Genomic DNA, 18065 nt, shown 5'->3' with positions numbered 1-18065 from the left:
TCCCCTGGAAGGCTTGCTTAGGCAGTGGGTTCACCATCACTCACTTATTGCTGGATGCTAAGAGTTACCTGTACACTTTGACATTAACCGCCCCAGAACAAAAATCTCTCAGGTCTCTGGTTTGAAACCATTTCTTTGTATGAGTGTATATAGAGCACAGCCAGAGATAAAGCAACAAATTTCTATGAACACTTCTTACCTGGTGTTAAATGGAACAGAGAGTTGAAGCCCACAGACCTGAGAAGGTGTTCATCTGCTTATTACCGTTCCTGCCATCCTATGGCCATGCACCCACACAGAGGGATGGGCTGGCTGAGCTTAACTATTCAAAGTATCTAGGGATGGGGAAGAGTAAATTTTTAGGCAGATCAGTCCCTTGCTCTGTGTCTTTGTGTGACTATAGGAACACTTATGCCAGCAACAGAAGCAGGAATATGCAAGCAGGAAGTTCTTTCAGTGGCTGCCTGGGTTTAAGAGCCCTTCGTTCTGGAACAGACAGTGGAGAGGAAACAGAAGGTCTATAAAATCATGGAAAACATGGAAAAGAGGAACAGGAAATCATCATTTGATTTCTCTCCAAATATTAAAATTGGGCAGCAAATAAAATAATCAGATACCCTATTTAGAATAATGACAATACCTTACAAATCACATAAACAACGTATCTCTGTCAGAAGATACTACTAGACTCTACAAAGCTTACTTATTTCATGCTTCAATGAAATAAATATCCATTAAAGCATACTTTGCACATGATGTCTCCCCTGATGCAAGAGTCAAAAGCTACTAAACGCTAGAGGAAATAAGTGTGTAAAGATCATTGTGTGCTTGCCCTGCTCTCATATTCTTCTCTAAACTTCTGATACTAAGCGAGCACCATGTCAAAAAGATTGCTAAGGTAGATGGATGCATGGCCTGTCCCACTATGTTTGTTATTATGGCCTTCTTAACCAACTACCTTATAGAAAGCTAACTCAGACACATTCACTGGTATTTTGGAAATTATTCTATTCAGAGTATTTTAATGGAAGTCCATAGAATTTAAGTCACATAGGAAAATACACTGTGTATTTATGCACAGCCATACTTTATAAAAAAATATGACCATTTTACTGGTAATTACTTCTCCTTTGTTGAAAAGTTTAAGGAAAGGATTCTTGCAACAATATTCTGTACTGGAAGAAAAATCAAGGATTTAAAGGCTTTACTAAATTAATACGATTTCATGAACCAATTTTTTCCCCATTAACAGATGTAAAACACTGACTTTACCCAAAATGAAGTGCAAAACCTGAAAGAAGGCTCCCACTCTTCTTTCCTCCCTTCCCATACATACACAGAAAAATGGACTTGTGATCTGTTTACTCTGTGAACCACCCAGCTCTCTTGACTCAGTGACAGCATACATCATGTCACATTTTTATCATCACATGGGAGGTAAGAGAGCATCACTTCTGTTAGGTATAGCTTTTGCCTGTATATTTTAAATGCAAGTCAAAAAAGTGCAGGCGCACTGCAGAAAACTGCATTCTCAAATCTGATTATAGATGGGGAACACAGCTTGAAATACATTAATCTGTCCAAGAAGTACCCTTCTTTTCTTTAGGTGAATAATTCGTCTCCTCCTTCAAGAATTTGTTTTCAAGATTTACTGGTAAAAAGAGCACTTCAGATAGTATGCACCTGAATGGAAATTTGCAAATGCTCTGTTGGAAAAAATACATTAAATTCAATAACTTTTAACGGGCATATATGAAAAGAGCTATGGTGATACCTTGACAGACATCTGAAAAGCACTGATAACCAGGAGATTGTTATAAAGAAAATATTTTACAGTGACAAAAGAATGAGAACACCCTCAGAACAAGAGTACTTGGTTATACCTCCTTACACTTGGAATTAAGGTAAGCCTGACTGTCACAATTTTTTGCAGATTCTTAAACACAGCAATGTGAAGTATCCTTAACATATATTTGACGTCTCAGCTAACAGTAACTGGAAGACAGAATTACCAATATCTACAGATTCATACCAATATTTAAAATAGCTCTCCTGTATCTTCCTATGCAAAACAACTTCCATGAACATGTACATGTGCTTAACAAAAAGAAAGGTCTTTTCAGGGTACTTAAAAGATTCCCAACTCAGCCGCTCAGTTTATGAAAAACTCTTACTGTCTGACTTCAGAAGGTGATGCACCTCTTCCCCAGGAAAATTCTGGGAGGAAACAGGTAGTTAGCAGCAGCTCATGAAAAACTACCTGCCTTCTTTCAAGACAACTTCTCCACGAAGCCCCGATGCAACTTCCCTGGCTTCATTAAATTATACACAAATAGCTAAGGGCAGAACTGTGAAAAGCATCACAGATACGTAAGTGGTTGTAGAGGGAGGGGAACTTGCACAACCCCACTCACCTCCAGCAATAACACCATGAGCACAGGCAACGCTAGTTCTATGCGGTGTGGTGCAACTGCAAAGTCAAGGGTGGTGACCGAAATTAAACAGGGGCAGCCCCACTGATGAAAAGCTGAGGAGATCAGTTGTCATGCTGCCTAAGTCTGGGGACCACCAGGAAGATGCTTCTACATTGACAGCCAAGTATGCTTTTGTCTGTCTTTCTAATTATTTTCTTCAGCTTTTTGTGAGACACATTGAATCATTCATCTTCTATTGCTCAATTGCACGGTTATCAAAAATACTTTTGTTTACACGTGATGGACAGGCACATTTGTAAGACACATTGAATTATTCATCTTCTATTGCTCAATTGCACGGTTATCAAAAATACTTTGTTTGCAGATGATGGACAGGCTCTGAATTCCACTGGTGGTTCACAGGCTAGAAGCTGAGAACAGACACATTGGTAAAAGCATATGAAAGCAATAAATTTTCTTGAGTGATTTCTTTTTAAGTAAACTTTGGGGTCAATCCATCAAATTGACAAGCTGTTGGCTGTCCTTGCTTCTCTTCAAACTGCTGCAGCTAAGTTCATTGCTAACTCATCAAATAATTTGCTTATTTCCTTATGTCCCCAGCTATTTTAAACTGAAATGTGACAGAACAGGCTCCTAGCCTCTCTCGTTATTCCATATTTTACACTGTGTATGGCTCTTTCCCCAGTTACTGGCCTTCTCCTTTGATGTCTTCCCATTCATAAGAGTCTGAACTTTAAAAATTAAATTTAGTGCTTTTAAAAAAAACTAGCAGTGGATGATTAAATGAAATTGCTGGTAAGACTATCATACTCACAAAAACAAAATACAGTTTTGGTACAAGCACAGTACGTTTACGTAAAGCAGGTGCAAAAAAAAGCGAGCTCTGCAATTTTTGCTGGATTCACTGAAATTGAATCTTTTGCCAAAGCCTCTTCGAGGTCACATTACTTCACATAAAATATACTCTACAATTTTACATTTAAAACCAGAACACTTAGATGTTCTAATACTATGAAATCCTTTTGTGTTAAATGACCAATTAAGCCAATAACTAAAGCTTTAACTTTTTGACACTAATGACAAATAAGAAATTTAGTTATAAATAAGAAATTATTAGAGGGGGTGGGTTGGTTGTTTTTTATTTTTTATTTTTGAGACAAGAAGGTCAATGGTTTGTGCTGTAGGATTCAGTGATCTCATTATTTGTGGCTTTTGTCTTTTGTTTTGTTTTCTGCCATTGAAAGGTTTATGTGGTAAGCCATCTATATTTGACATTCATTCTGTATAAAAACAGCTGATGATAATTTTAAAATTATCATTATGTAAAAAGCAATAGCTTTCACAACTGTTATTTTTACGGTACAACTACTGTGACTACTAAATTCCTACACTTGCTTTCATAACCACAGCCCAGAGTAGCTAGTACAGGCAGTCCATTTTTTTCCTGTTTTGAGTAGTCTGCAGAATGACTGTAATTTTTAGAGAGAGGAGACAACATGTGCACACCAAAGGAAATAACTGTGGTACTATATGCATTCTTAACTTTAAATAGCTACGATGATCCCAGAGGATTCAATGTTTCAATCTCAACCATCTCCTAAAATGAGATGCTGCATAATACTTTTGTGAATTATTTTACCATGGCCAAATATGCAGCTGTATTTCTCCTATGGTTTTGTATTCTTCTGTGCTGTAGAACAGTGCAGACTGCATGAGCATACTCTGTGGTCCAGGGCTGCCTAAGGGCCACCGTGTTGATCTATCCAGTCCACATTAGGGACAAACCAGGTATTACCGTCCAGGAGGCCCACAAGGATTGTGCTGGGACCCCTCATGGAGCCTGAGGCTTCAACTTAATGTTACAGCATGAGCCAAGCTGAAGGCCTGCCCCTGCCAGGGCAGGGAGGCCGGATCCTCCGTTCCCCTGCTCCACTCCTCCCTTCCCCATGCTACATTCACCTCCTCATGTGACAAACACATTCAGTTTCCAAACCAGTAGAAAACCACCTACTAACAAAAAAGCAGTATTTCTAGAGAACAGCAGCTTTGAAGGCCGATCTCCATGGTGCTCATATCTAAAGAAACAAATAAACAGTTCTTCGGCAATCCCAGTAAATCCTTAATTTCACAATTTGATGGTAATAATGCATTTAAGTGTAAATGAAGATCTCACAGGGTACCCATCTTCATCTTCAAACACCTACATACATACACAGGTCTGATGAGCTGTGCTCCCATGACTAAACTAGTTCTACGATTGCTGGCAAACCAAGCTAGGTAGGCAGCTCAAGGGCCTCCCTCTTCCTCCTGATCAAAATTGCTTTAAAAAAACTCAACTCTTCTACAATATGACTTGCAATCCAGAGGGGAGCTTTTGGCTTTCATTCCAATACGTATTCCCAAAACACAGCTGTAAAGTATAAAAATCAATTAATAATGTTTTGATAAAAGACAGCTCACTCAGACACCACACAGGACAGATTTACTGTTCTCATCATTAAATAAAACACATTCAGAAATCCCCAGAGACTTATTTTTCACAAATGTTGACAGAGATGTGTACTGCTTTTATTATCACTGTCTAAGCTAGAGAATAGAAGTTTACTATTCATTTCAAATGTCCAAAGCCAAAAAAAGGAGCTTCCCCTGAGCATCTATCATTATTCCCAATTATGAATCATGAAAAATCTTATTTAATTTGTGGTTAAGACAATGGGAATATCAATCAAATGATTTTAAGTACTAAAAATTTCATTTTTAAAACTGTTCAGACTTCTCTGCATACACACATTCCTGTTAATGTGTTCAACTAATTCAGATCATGAATTTGATTTTCACAGAAGAGTTCCACTTACAGAAAGACAGTTCCTCTTGGAAATATCACAGACATCTGAGGAAGAGCACAGGAAATCTCTCTTCAAAGATGTACCAGCTGGTAAAATAGAGAAAAAAATAAAATATATAGATAAAACTCTTGATCAGAGTTAACTAATTTAAGAGCTAGGTAGCCAAAGAGTTGGAGAATGAAATTCTCGAAAAAGGAATCTTCTACTGAGAGCACCTGCCATAAAATTTCAGATTTTTGCATCTGCAGTGATATCAAACAGCAGTATTGTACAAACATCCAAGACTTTAAAGACAGTGATCTGCACTCCCCCTTGTCCCCAGAACCTTTTGCTGCTTGTTCCTGCCTGGTGCTCATGATTCCTTTCTTCCCCCTTTTTTTTTTTTGTTCACTCCACTCCCTCACTCCCTCTTTTTCCCCCCCTCCTCTGCCCCCCCCCCCTTTTTTTTTGTCAACAGTTTCCTGCTCTTACATCCTTTTCTTTCTTCCCTCCAAATGCTTGGCCCTCTGTCTCCCAGCCTAGCATCTTTTCCCTTCTTTCTGTTCTTCAGCTCTTCGGTATTTGAATTACAATCATTTCCTCCCTCCACTCCATACTGATGCCAACAGAGAAAGCACCACGAGTACAGAACAGATTGTCTCTGCACGCTCATTTCTGAGACGTGCCACTAAAGGAGCCCGCTATTTCCGAGAAAAGCAAGCAGAGGAGAAGACCAACCTAGACACTGCAGTCCCACACCAGGGCAGGCTCAGCTACCCCCCTGAACCCGTGCCAAGTCTGGCCAAGCTTGCAAACCGCGAGGCCGTGAAGCAAAATCAGCATTATTCAGAAAACTTAGCAGCCAGGACAGTATACCTAAACCACGTGTGGGACATCTGCCCAAGCTAAACGTCTTCATCAAAAACAGCTTAAATTGGGTCAGGTTTTCTCACAGTACAAGAGTCCCCTTTAAGTTACTGCTGGAGCTACTTACCTAAGTAGCTGTGTATTAAGCCTAACAAAATAGTATTTTTTCCTCCACTGCAAGTCCTAGAGCTCTGACTGATGAGTCACGATAACTCTAACATTCACAGAACTGTGTGTTTAAGGCAAATCACCACCACCGTGGACTTGCCTTACAACGCAAGGCCGTAAACCTCAGCAGATGAAGGGCTGACTGACGAGCAGCACCAACCCCTCCTCAGCAAGGGGGGCCAAGGCACAGCTGAAGTCAGCTACCTGGAAATATGCTACCTTCATTCATCTCTGAGAGATGCTCAGAAAAAGATCATTTGAAGTAGTATACAAAACTGGAGCACACATGCCCATTCTCTCTCACTCCTGGTTACAAGATCTCTCAAACAACTCGAATCAGCAGATGGGGGCACCTGGCCACCCCTTTCAAAGGCAGCACCAGCTTAAACGGGCTCAGCAAAATCCTGTGTACGCCCAGCTCCAGGATGCTGCATTCAACTTAATGAATTTCTCCATTTATGACTTCTGTCATGCAGACTTCCTGCCTTATCCTGTGATGGCTTTACCAGCTGAGCTTTTTGGTTTTGCTTTTCAAATCTGTTTGGGGCTCTCAAGAAAACAGAATACCTGTAACTACCATTTAAGCAGCAGCATTTATTATTTCAACAACTGCTCACAATTGAGATTAAAACACTAACAATGGGGAGAAGAGCAGAGATGGAAAAGAAAACCTATCTTTGCTCAGTAGTGTATCATATTCCTACTGTCAGTAACATAATTCAATTGGTTTAGGCCTTGCAATTTTTTACTTTTAGCAAATAGTCCTGAATTTTCCTTCAGGTCACAAAAGGCAAGCTAATATTAAACTCTGCTACGCAACTACATTTTCAGACCTTCAGCTATTTGAAATTATTTTCTACTTGTTTTGCGCTTAAAATGCTTTCCCAGACCTGACAGATTAAACAGAAGCCCATTCTTGAAGTAGACGTTAGCAGAAAACATACACGGAAAAGTCTACTAAACCAGACTGAATCTGCATCTGTCTTGCGTTGCTCTTCAATGCTTTGATCTTATTGTTTAGGTAGATTTAGATCTATTTCACAGAACCACATAAAGTAAGAAAGAGATAGTATCTTCATGGAGTAGGGGTTTTCAGCCTTGAGTCATGTAATTGGAAGACCAGTAATGGACATTCAATGCTAGTTCAGTATTTCACCAGAAAATCGTCAAACAGCAAACATTTAGGAAAAGAGGCATTAGAGGTTTGCGGACAGTTTCAAATCGCAATGGTTTCAGCTTTCAGCACGTGTTGCTGTGCCATGGTACTTGAATTGCATTTTTGACCTGTGTGACCACCCTTTACTGGGTGGCTCCAGTAACCACAGGGAGACCCGTCAAGCAGGCAGTCCCAAGATGGGTATTGCATCATACAATTGTAAGGTATCCATCAATACTGTATGCTTCTGAAGTACCAGCAAGTCTGCTGAAATGACATATGTAATACAACAAAAATATTCACACAGGCCACCCATTTGTCTGGCATTTTACATCTCTGCAAGCCAAGAACCTCCTTCTCTGCATTTTTATATTGTTCTGACTCAGGCAAGAAGACCTTTAAGTCAGTCCTAGTCTTGCCCAGATAGGAACAGCACAAAAACAGCACACATGCACGTAGGTGGTTAGCAATACCAACACGGAATACATTATCAAGAATTCCCTCCAAGTCTTCCTGGGTGAAATTACAGCACCAGCAGAGATCTTCCAATTTGTTGGTGGGCTACAAATCACGTTCACATACGACAAAAAATGAGGAGCATTGCCTTTTTAATTTTGAAAAATACCAACGCCGTTCTCAAATTCATTAAGTTAGCATTATTGGTAGCTTTTCTATAGCATGCCGGCTCAGGCAGCTCACATCAATTCTGGATCTCACCCAGGCCATCAAAGCCTACCAGAAGGCTAAACTTGTCATATGCCATGTTTATACCTTTAATATTACAGGATTAGACTTTACATACAGATGTGCATGGACACATATTTTAGCTCTGCACACAGAAGTATTTTAGCTCCCATTTTATTTTTCAACTTCCCTATGAAACAGCAGTAATATTACAACTCATACTTTGCCAAAATCCGACATGTATTTACACCAGTACAGAGACACCCAGAGCACGTATCAGAGCTGAAGTGTTAACAGCACATACCAAAGTCTGACGCCATCGTTCAGTCCTCCAAAGAATTCAGACTTTCAGCAACTTTTGTTTAGATTTTACCCCCAATTCATTCATTAAATTTCTACCAACAAGGCGTGTGGATAATAGTAAGTTATTCACATAAACAAGTTAGCTTCTGTGATCCGGTACATGGAAACAGTGGCAAACACACACTTGCAAAGGCCAAAAAAACTAAAATCAGACACTATTCCCCCTTTCCTTTAAGAATAATATGCATGCATTTTCACTAGTTCAGAGATCTAAAAGCTGGAATAACATGCAAAGCAGTTTGAAAATCCAAGACTTTTTATATATCGTGAAAAAATTTGCTGAAGTACAGAAAAAGAGTTTGATTACATCTCCAGGACTATACTAAATTATCTGTGAACTAGAACACGACTTCTGGGTCCAAGAGGCACGCACCTGAAGGAATGCAAAAGTAGCCCACTTCCAGGAAAAGTACTTGCAGTACTGCCAGAGGAGAGAAAGTAACCACTGACATATGGACAGAAAAGCACTCTTTTCTCTGACGCCGTGGACAGAACGCAGTGTTTTCAGTTACCTACTAGCATCCATTTTCAGAAACAGCATTCAAAACACCCCTGTTAACTATTCTGAAAGTAGAATAGATGTAAAGTTTTAAGAGGATTTCTTTTTAACATCTCTCTTTCTTTACATCTGCATTATCAGAAGAAAAATGTCAGGAATCTGGCAAATAAGCTGGAGATAAACTTAAAACAGCACAGTGAAAGAGAACAAGTTACCAATATTGACCTGAACAGGGTAGCACCATTACACCTGAGGAGAGAAAAGTGCTATGTAAACCAGGGAATAGTGACAATGTTATCATCATCCTAGAGGAGATTGAGCTCTCCTAACATACTGTTTTCCATCTGAAAACATTTCTCAAAGTATTTCTCTCCCACATTTCGGAAACTTACAAGCCTGCACAAACAGCAGTGAGCTCTTCAGTACTGCAACACCGATCTCATTCACCAACAGCACTTCACAACCACCAGCTTCCAAGTTGCACAGTGTTGTGTGAAAAATTCTTTGAGGACTCAATGCCTTTAAAAGGCTAGAAAACAGTTTATATGGAGACACTGATGATCAAAAGAGACGGTGGTGTTATTAATCTGTGGCAGTCTGCAATATAATTCTAAGCTCATTGCTCCTGGTCCAGCATGTCCATTTTTAGACAAAGGTTTTGTCTACATACCGAGTAAATCTTTAAGAATCTACCCTCTTATCCACTGAGCACCAAAATAAAATAAAAAAATTGCACTAGAGAATTAACAGCTGTCTAAACATCTACTGAAGTCCAGAAAAGAAATCTTACATCACTGTGAGGGATTTCAGTCTTGAATAGGTTAGCCAGAGGTGTCTCAGTATCATCAGTAAAACTCCCTGGGATCAGGGTTTGCTTTTGGTTTTGGGGGTAGGGAGGACAGATAGTTACATTACTTTTTCATATTTTGTGTGTGTGTGTGTGTGGTTTTTTTTTTTTGTCAGAATAAAGATGCTTATACATTCGGCCTCATTCTGACAGACAAAAGCCAGTTTTTGATTGGATTTATAAGTCAGTACCTATCAAAATACAGGAAAGCACCATCTGGTTTACATAAAAACCACAACATACTGGTCTGAAATGTGTTATGTTTTATATTGATCCTATTGTTATTATAAAGGAAAACTATGCTGAGGTACCTCCTGTTCTATCATTACATTATACACACTTAGCAATATAATTCATGCAGTAAAACACACACTGTAAAAATTCTCAAGACTAACAAAAAGGACTCAATGAAATAGTTACTAAATCTAACTGATAACACACAATACTTTCCCTGACTAGCAGAGAATTTACAGCACTATCTCACACTCAGGGTCATCTTTGATTCATGTGAATTCCCAACATATCGTGTTACAGCAAAAGAGGACAAGTAAAACTGTTGCCTTTGTTTAAAAAGCATCAGATATCAGGAGCACAGATCCACACAACATGGCAAGATGGTCGAGGAATGAATCTTTCTAAATACACTCTAAATATTTCCATTACTTGACAAATCTGTAGATTCTGCATCTTCATCACAATTTGCATGTTTTTTTTGTATTTTTTTCCCTCCAATGAGCATACCAACTTACTCTTGTCCCCAGAATTCCTATGGAACGTTATTTCCCTGTTGTTACGATATCCTATACGACCAAATCATTTACAAGATCATCCAGATGCACATCTGCCATTAATAAAAATGACTGCACAGCTATCCTAGAGCAATACTAGATTACAATCAGAGACACATTACTTGGTGAACATGGAGTAAAAGCAAAACTAGGGTAATAAAGACAAGTATATAATGACTAACAAAAACTGGCTAAACTCAAGTTCATACTGATTTGTGCCCTGTGCTCCAAAGCATCTTCCAACTTCTCAAATAATGCATACTGAACACACACCATGTATATACCTCCTGAATATACACCAAATTGACACATTTTTGTACTTTTTTTTTTTTACAACATACATTTTACAGGATTATTTTCTCAAATTCTTAATCAGCTATAATAGTTGAATTAGATATATGTAAAAGCTAGTAACATGGTAAGCTGAATACTTTCACGATAAACACCCACGCGGAAAAATGCAACACAAGTTTGCTGTTTTCCTGAACACTTAAAATACATTACCACCACCAAGCATTACACCTGCCACACTGCTTTCTAAACAGCACCTCATAAAACGGGTCTCTCCGATTGCTTTTTCCCATTTCAGTAGATGCTCTTTTCTCCCCTTTCAGAAAGGCTGCTTTGTCAAAAGGAATTCTTCACTACTAAAAAAAAAGTTGATTCAGAACAAAAATGAACCACAGGAATAAAAGTTCCAGCCTCAAAATCTACAATAAATACTTTTAACTAAACAAGCTTAAACTTACCTAAGAGCACATTGTCTGCAATAATTTCATCATCATTTCATAAAGACAGATTCCCCTTTCTTATTACAGAAAAGTTTAGGGGGGGAAGGGGGGGGAATTGGAAATGAGTGTTAGGGGGTAAGCTTATCAGCTGCTCAATCCAGGAACAAGATTTCTCCAAACACCTCCTTCCTCTCTAATACAAAGGAACAAAGTATAACACTATACAAGATAACATCTGTGCCCTCTATGCTTTAATAGACTTTACAGTTTGGTACTATGAAACTGAGAAGGAACTTTATGTACCACGTACGCTCCTCTACCTCAAAGTGCAAAAGCATTTTGAAATAGTCGTGTCTGATTTTTGATAATGTTCGTTACCAAAAGAACTTCATCTATAGTTCTGCAATTCCTTGTCAGAAGTACTTACTGTACAATTTTTCAAATGCTAAATCTGAAATTACAGGTCTGATGAACTAAAAAATCTGATACCATAAGCGACAAACCCAAACCGTATGAAAGTAACCAAATATGGATTAAATAAGAAAGATGAAAATTATGTTTTATGCCTGAACAGATTAACTCGGGTGGGGGGGGAAGGCAAGAAAGATGTTTTAAATTCATACGTGCCAAGATTAGCATGACATACTGGCAATGTGAATGCCAAGCAAGAGGTACCATTTCAATACCCCATCAGTCAATTTAGAATGGAGTATCACCACTGCATAGGTCCTAAAATAAAGTTGTTTTATTGGCAAATTGTATTTACAGTTGAGACAACATTACAAGCACCAGTCTCTACAAGACTCATAGCTGGATCACCAAAACCAAACCCCTGCCTCAAGAGTTGGTTCTATCTGAAAAAGGGACAAGAAAGGTGTCAGTTCTCTACACCTTACCAAAAGGAAAGGAAGAAAACTTCAAGTATTTTTGCCATATAATGGAATCCAAGTCTGACATGAAACAACAAAACCATTAACACCAGTTATTTGGTTATAAAAGACTAAGCAGTTTTTGCAGGACCATCAGTTTTTCCAGGACCTTACAATTTTGTTGAACGGTGATGTTTGTTGACACCTCCAATACCAGAATTTCAAAGTATTTACTAACAGCCTCTCAATTTCCCACATGCGTGGTCAAGCTCTGAGGGTCTCCAAAAGGTTTCTTACGCTGTTTTCCTTCAGAATTCACTCATCTAAGGGGACAGGCTAAACCTCTGTTTTCATTAAATAGGCAAAATTAGAAAAAAGTAGACAAAATTAGAAAACAGTTTATAGATCCCAATTACATAAAACTTCAGAAGGTCAGTCACAATTCATTCAGCTCTATAGATTCAATAAGTGACCTTACAGACCACTTTTGGTCACTGTCTGGGGACTTCTATGGCCTAGAGGTATGCAACTGCACAGCTATCCTAGAAAAACGCACAAGCAAATTATTTTGTCAACTTGGGTAACACTCAAAATAGGTAATAAAAATGCTGTAGGTATGACTTCACACATGTAATTATTCACCTGCAGTAAAACCAGAAAAGTTTAAGCGCTAACCATGAATACAGGGGCCCAAGTCCTGGAAAAATGTTACACGCTGCAATGATTCACAGCTCTGAAGCACGTACCATTAGGTGCCGTACTGATAACGGATAATCAAGTATGGGAAGTAGACCCATTACCAATACTACCTGGCATTTCTAAATTCCTTGCAGAATTCGTGAAACTGAATAGTATGGAGATACCTGTATTCCTTCATTGATGCACCAACTCTCACCATAGGATAAACACGAACTAAAAAAAAACACTAATACAACCAATGACAAAGACACCTGTACACAGCGTTGTAAATTATTCTGAGAAGTTCTTTATCATGCTACTTCACAGAATTCCGACATTGAGTACCAAATGCAACACTGCTCTTCTCAAGTAAAAGAAAGAAAAAAAAAAGGAGAACAACAAGGAGTAAAAGGTTCTGGACATCCTGATTCAGCAAGTCCTGAGCCAGAAGTCACCAAGTTAGCCGACAGCTACAAACCTTTCCTCTGTTTCCACATCTGTTGCTTGTCTCTGTCAGAGGCAGCACCACTAGGCTAGAGTGACGTTTGATTTAACCAAATACAGTTAAGCTAACTATAACATGATTTCTGGATGAAAGACAATAGCAAAGATTTTAATGTGTGAGAAAACCCATCCAACTTGTCCAAATATTTAACCTGCTCTTTTGAGGTGGTCGCGAGTCTCAACGTTCCTCTCTACATCCAATTCATTTTAATAAAAACAAAGCTGAAAAACCTGGATTAGCCTTTAGTAATGAAGACACGATGACTCCTTGGAAGAACAATCCAAGAGGGAATGCTTGGCCCACAATTTCATTTCACAGCGAAGTTATTAAATAGCCACTGGCTTTACCTGTACTTTTCTCTGAAACCTTATCAAATCTATCCCTGCTTCCCTTATATAGTCAAAGACAGAGGCAAAGAGCAAAGATTTGCAAGGAATGCCTGTCTGTCCCCCTTCACTCCCTCACGGCCTAGCATGTAAACGTTTAAAGAATGCTATAAACTTTTGATACTAAATTAATCCCAGCTGGAAAGGCACTCAGCCCCCAGTTATTTTGCAGCTCATCCTCTCTCCAAACAACCTCCTCCCAACACCAATTGTTTTCAAAGTAGAGAGGCTACAGCAGGAGTTATTCCTTCTCTGAAAAAGGAATGGCATGCTGGTTCTCAACATCAACTTCTCTTCCCTCTGCAAAGACCCCTACCAAAGGTGCTAGAAGAGAGTAAAAGACAAATAAAAAGTGGGAAGTTATGCTGAAATAACATGCCTTAGACAAAATAAAGGGGAAGAAGAAAAGAATAAGAAAAAGAGCAAGAAGAAAAATCAAAATTAAACTTGAGTTGAAACAATGATTATCCAGTGCTTCCTCATACCCTAAAAAATCCTATCCATCCTACTATACACACGCACATTTACTGCGCCTCTGGGCTGTGGTCTTTACAGTTACTGTAATTACACATCTCTGACTGCACAGAAGTGTGAGGAAACGAGAACAGCAGTGGCTCTTACCCTCAATGTACAACTCTCATACTAAGAGCTCAAGGTCTTTAAAAAGACCCATGCTCACACACAAGACTGGTTGAAAAAAAAGTTTAAAAAAAGCAAAAACTGTCATCTTCTCCGGCATTTCTTGTACCACAGCTACCCAACCAGAAGCTATATTTTCTAATATACCTGGGTACAAAAGTTCAATGAGATGTAATGAGACATCTTGCTCCCTTCTCCCTCTGTTCCTACTGGAGATGTAGGGGCATGGGAGAGCTTGCAGTTCAGCCAAATGTTAAGACATTCAGCTTGCTTCTGTAAGAATACCACGCATAAAACCAAAGATGAGTTTTCGACTACCCTGTTGAGTTAAATTGTTTGCAACTTCTGCAAATTATAAGCTTCCTTTGTTAAAAAAAAAAAAGGCTATGTACACATACATACTGAAAAAAAACAGTGAAAAAAATTAGCGCTAATAAAGGTCAATACAATAAACAGCATGGCTTTGAGGTAACAAAACTGTATCCTAGTACTAAGCCTTCAAATATGGAAATAATTGAAGGAATTAGTCACTGTCATCTAACAACATATAGAAGCATGAATAAAAATACTAATGTGCTAAAAAGCCTATACAAATTAAGAATAACAGGAAATGCTATTTATTAATTGCATTGCTGCTAACACTCAAGCTATACAACATTCACATAACGATATGTATGTACACATATGCTATGTTATATACATAAAAAGACATGACTAATGCCTCATGCTGCTGGGATCTGTAAAGCTAACATCACATTGTCTCATAGACTCTGATCTTTATCTTTCATCAAATGACGCAGAGTTAAGTTGCGGTCCTGCATTATGCATAAGCAGTGAACGCAATTAGACTGAAAAGCGAGCTCATCTTCTCTGATCTCAAGTGGAAAGTGTGAACTCTGATCTACACAGGTGACAGCTTTGTGCATTACTCCCATTTACTAGTTAGCTTCCTTGAATCTGTGTGTGCAACAGAAAACTCAAAACATATAGCTGTGGCTAATCTTATGCAATCCACTAATGTTTAAACAAGCAAGAATATCAAGTAAGAGAGCAAAGCAGTTATGTTACTTTGTTTGGCACAAAGAAACTGCAATTAGTTCTTGCTTTTACAGTTTCAGAATGATGCTGAAAAACTAGAGAAAAAAATAAAATGCCTACAGAAAGAATATGGGGAGTAAGAGACAGAAGGAATTTGATCTTTCATCTAGCAAAGATATTAAAAAACACCAATGAATGGAAATTACTACACCTGAACAAATTCAGGCTGGAAACGATGCTTCTTTTGTTTTCAGAGAGATAGAATCCTTTAAGGATTGCTTATTTCTAAATTCCCAGAAATGCTTTCATTGAAACTGGATGCTTTCCAAATAAACGCTGTATTTCAACTTGGGGTGTCTGTTCTGAAGCACGAATTTAGGAAATCTAATGGTCAATGCAGCTGAAGTAGTAGCAGTTGCATATGTTCTCAAAACACTTCAAAGGAAACAAGTATTTTCCTTTTACAGAAAAAAATGAAGCAGAGAAATAATGCTACTAGTCAAGAGCAACACATGAAGGTCACAGTTCCCAATCCCAATTATGCTATTCCATGGTCCCTTCTGGTTTTAAGAATGTAAAATAAAATTCAGTCCATGAGCTTACTTTTTTCCCTGCTTCACAGATTCCACTTCTGTTCAGTCTCAGATTTAATAGCAGATTCTTATTACTAACCTGCAAAAATGAAAAATATTTTAACTGCAGAAATCTGTTGCTATTGAAGCTTAAGAAGCACAGCATATTATAATTTAGCAATATGCAAGCTAAACCATGCAGAAGCTCAAAACACCAGGGTTGCTCATGCTTCACCAGCCATTCCCACAAAGCATCTATTACAGAAAACACCTTGTTTATTAATCACTGTACAGCTATAATCATACACAGTACTAAGTACAGAGTTAATGATTTCAAGTTATACTGCGTTCCACATTTTAACGAGAAAACCAGGAAAAATTCACATGCAGTATGATACATGCATCTCATCCACCAGCAGCTCTCCACATCTATGCAAACTACAGAATTCAGTAACAAGCATTTTACAAAACCCACTCATTTTCCAGGGCACAGGATTGCAGTGATTAAGTGCCCAGACTCCTTGACAGTCTCGATCAGGCTGTACTAAAATCCACGCTTAAATCCGCACAATCTTCTTTAATCCAGGCTAGCTAGATTAAAGTTAACTTGGGTGTGCCTAACCATTTTGAGATTGGGAAGTTTGCAGACATAGCATGTGCATCGTCATTCCTAGCCTGCCTAGTCAACAGGTGCCCATAACAGCGAAGAAAATTAATTATTACTGTCCATCCCACTAAGTCTTCAGTAGTTTAGGTATCGATGTCTGTAAATACCTGAAGGGAGGGTGCCAAGAGGACAGAGCCAAGCTCTTTTCAGTGGTGCTCAATGACAGGACAAGAGGCAATGGGCACAGACTGGAGCACAGGAGGCTCCATTTGAACATCATGAAGCACTTCTTTACTGCGAGGGTGGCTGAGCACTGGCACAGGCTGCCCAGAGAGGTGCTCCAGGAGTCTGTCTCCTCCTTGGAGATCTTTAAAAGCCACCTGGGTGTAGGCCTGGGCACCCTGCTCTGGGTGGCTCTGCCTGAGCTTGGACCAGGCGGGCTCCAGGGGGCCCTACCAGCCTCAGGCACTCGGTGATTCCAGACTAACAGAGAACAGTGATCAAAGCACAACGACCTTTCCACCTTACAGATAGTCATAACATCAAGCAATCCAAGGCTCTTTTCATTCCCTCTTATGCCTTAAATGAAAGAATATGCAATTCTTTCAGTCTCATACAAAGTGAAATAAAGGTTAGACTTTTCTCAAGAATATCCGTTTCCTATTATAAAGGGCATATTTAGCTATTAAGAACATTAACCAGTTTTGTTCAACTGAAGGTTGTTCAACTGCAGGGTACAATTGCAATTGTTCTCCAGTTCTAGAGTACGTTATTTCATCTCTCAACTACAGCACTACCAACTTCTATTAATTCACTGCACTGTTTTTAGACATAAAAGAAGGTAAAAATACACTAAGCACTTCCCATTTCTTTTCCATTTACAAATAGTAACTGCACTTACCACTGCAGTATTGCAGTACAAAACCAGAATGGAAGGCAATCACTAACTTGGGAACACTTATGCCTCAATGAGAGCATCTAATGTCCCTACTCCCTTTGTCAGATACCTGCATGCACACAGGAAAACACACACTCACTCCCTAAGCAACATCCTTCCTTTATTCATGAGGCTACTTCTAAATAGATTTGTAGGGCTTATTCCTATCTTTGTGTGGACTTGAAGACAAACTCAATTTGTACAAACACCAACTAAACCTTCAGGAAGTTTCTGGGGGAAAAAAAAGAAAACCTGCAAAACGTAAAAATGCTATGCAGCTCTGTCCGTCTCCTGTTGGCCATTCTCAGAGAAATGCTTCCCATCCAGTTGCTGCCTCCCATGACAGGGAACACAGCACTACATATTCTTAAATATGCCCCTGTGGAAGAGCAATAATCACTGATGCAAATCCTTTCCCACCTCAAGCCCACCCCACGCAACCACGCCTTACTGCCACAGTGATAAATGCCA

At 39.0% G+C, this 18065-nt stretch overlaps 1 protein-coding gene across 43 annotated transcripts in view; it reads right to left on the bottom strand.

Moving 5' to 3' along the window:
- SIPA1L1 (signal induced proliferation associated 1 like 1) overlaps positions 1 to 18065 on the bottom strand; it is a 213894-nt gene that overhangs the window by 118290 nt on the left and 77539 nt on the right. For 21 of the 43 annotated variants that reach the window (XM_035540174.2, XM_035540179.2, XM_035540173.2 and 18 more), the window contains 2 exons: positions 16082 to 16150; positions 5291 to 5367 (listed from right to left, as the gene is read on the bottom strand). The exons of 4 other annotated variants lie outside the window; for them this stretch is intronic. The gene's annotated coding sequence lies outside the window, so the exon portion shown is untranslated. Of the gene's footprint in view, positions 1 to 4446; positions 4511 to 5290; positions 5368 to 8871; positions 8891 to 16081; positions 16151 to 18065 lie in introns of those variants that run through there. 18 more of the 43 variants (XM_035540190.2, XM_050710714.1, XM_035540195.2 and 15 more) reach the window with 4 other exon arrangements.

The sequence above is a fragment of the Cygnus atratus genome, chromosome 5 (genome assembly GCF_013377495.2).
Source record: "Cygnus atratus isolate AKBS03 ecotype Queensland, Australia chromosome 5, CAtr_DNAZoo_HiC_assembly, whole genome shotgun sequence".
NCBI lineage: Eukaryota > Metazoa > Chordata > Aves > Anseriformes > Anatidae > Cygnus > Cygnus atratus.
The sequence above is the reverse complement of the archived record's forward strand: the minus strand, read 5'-3'. Positions and strand labels throughout refer to the sequence as shown.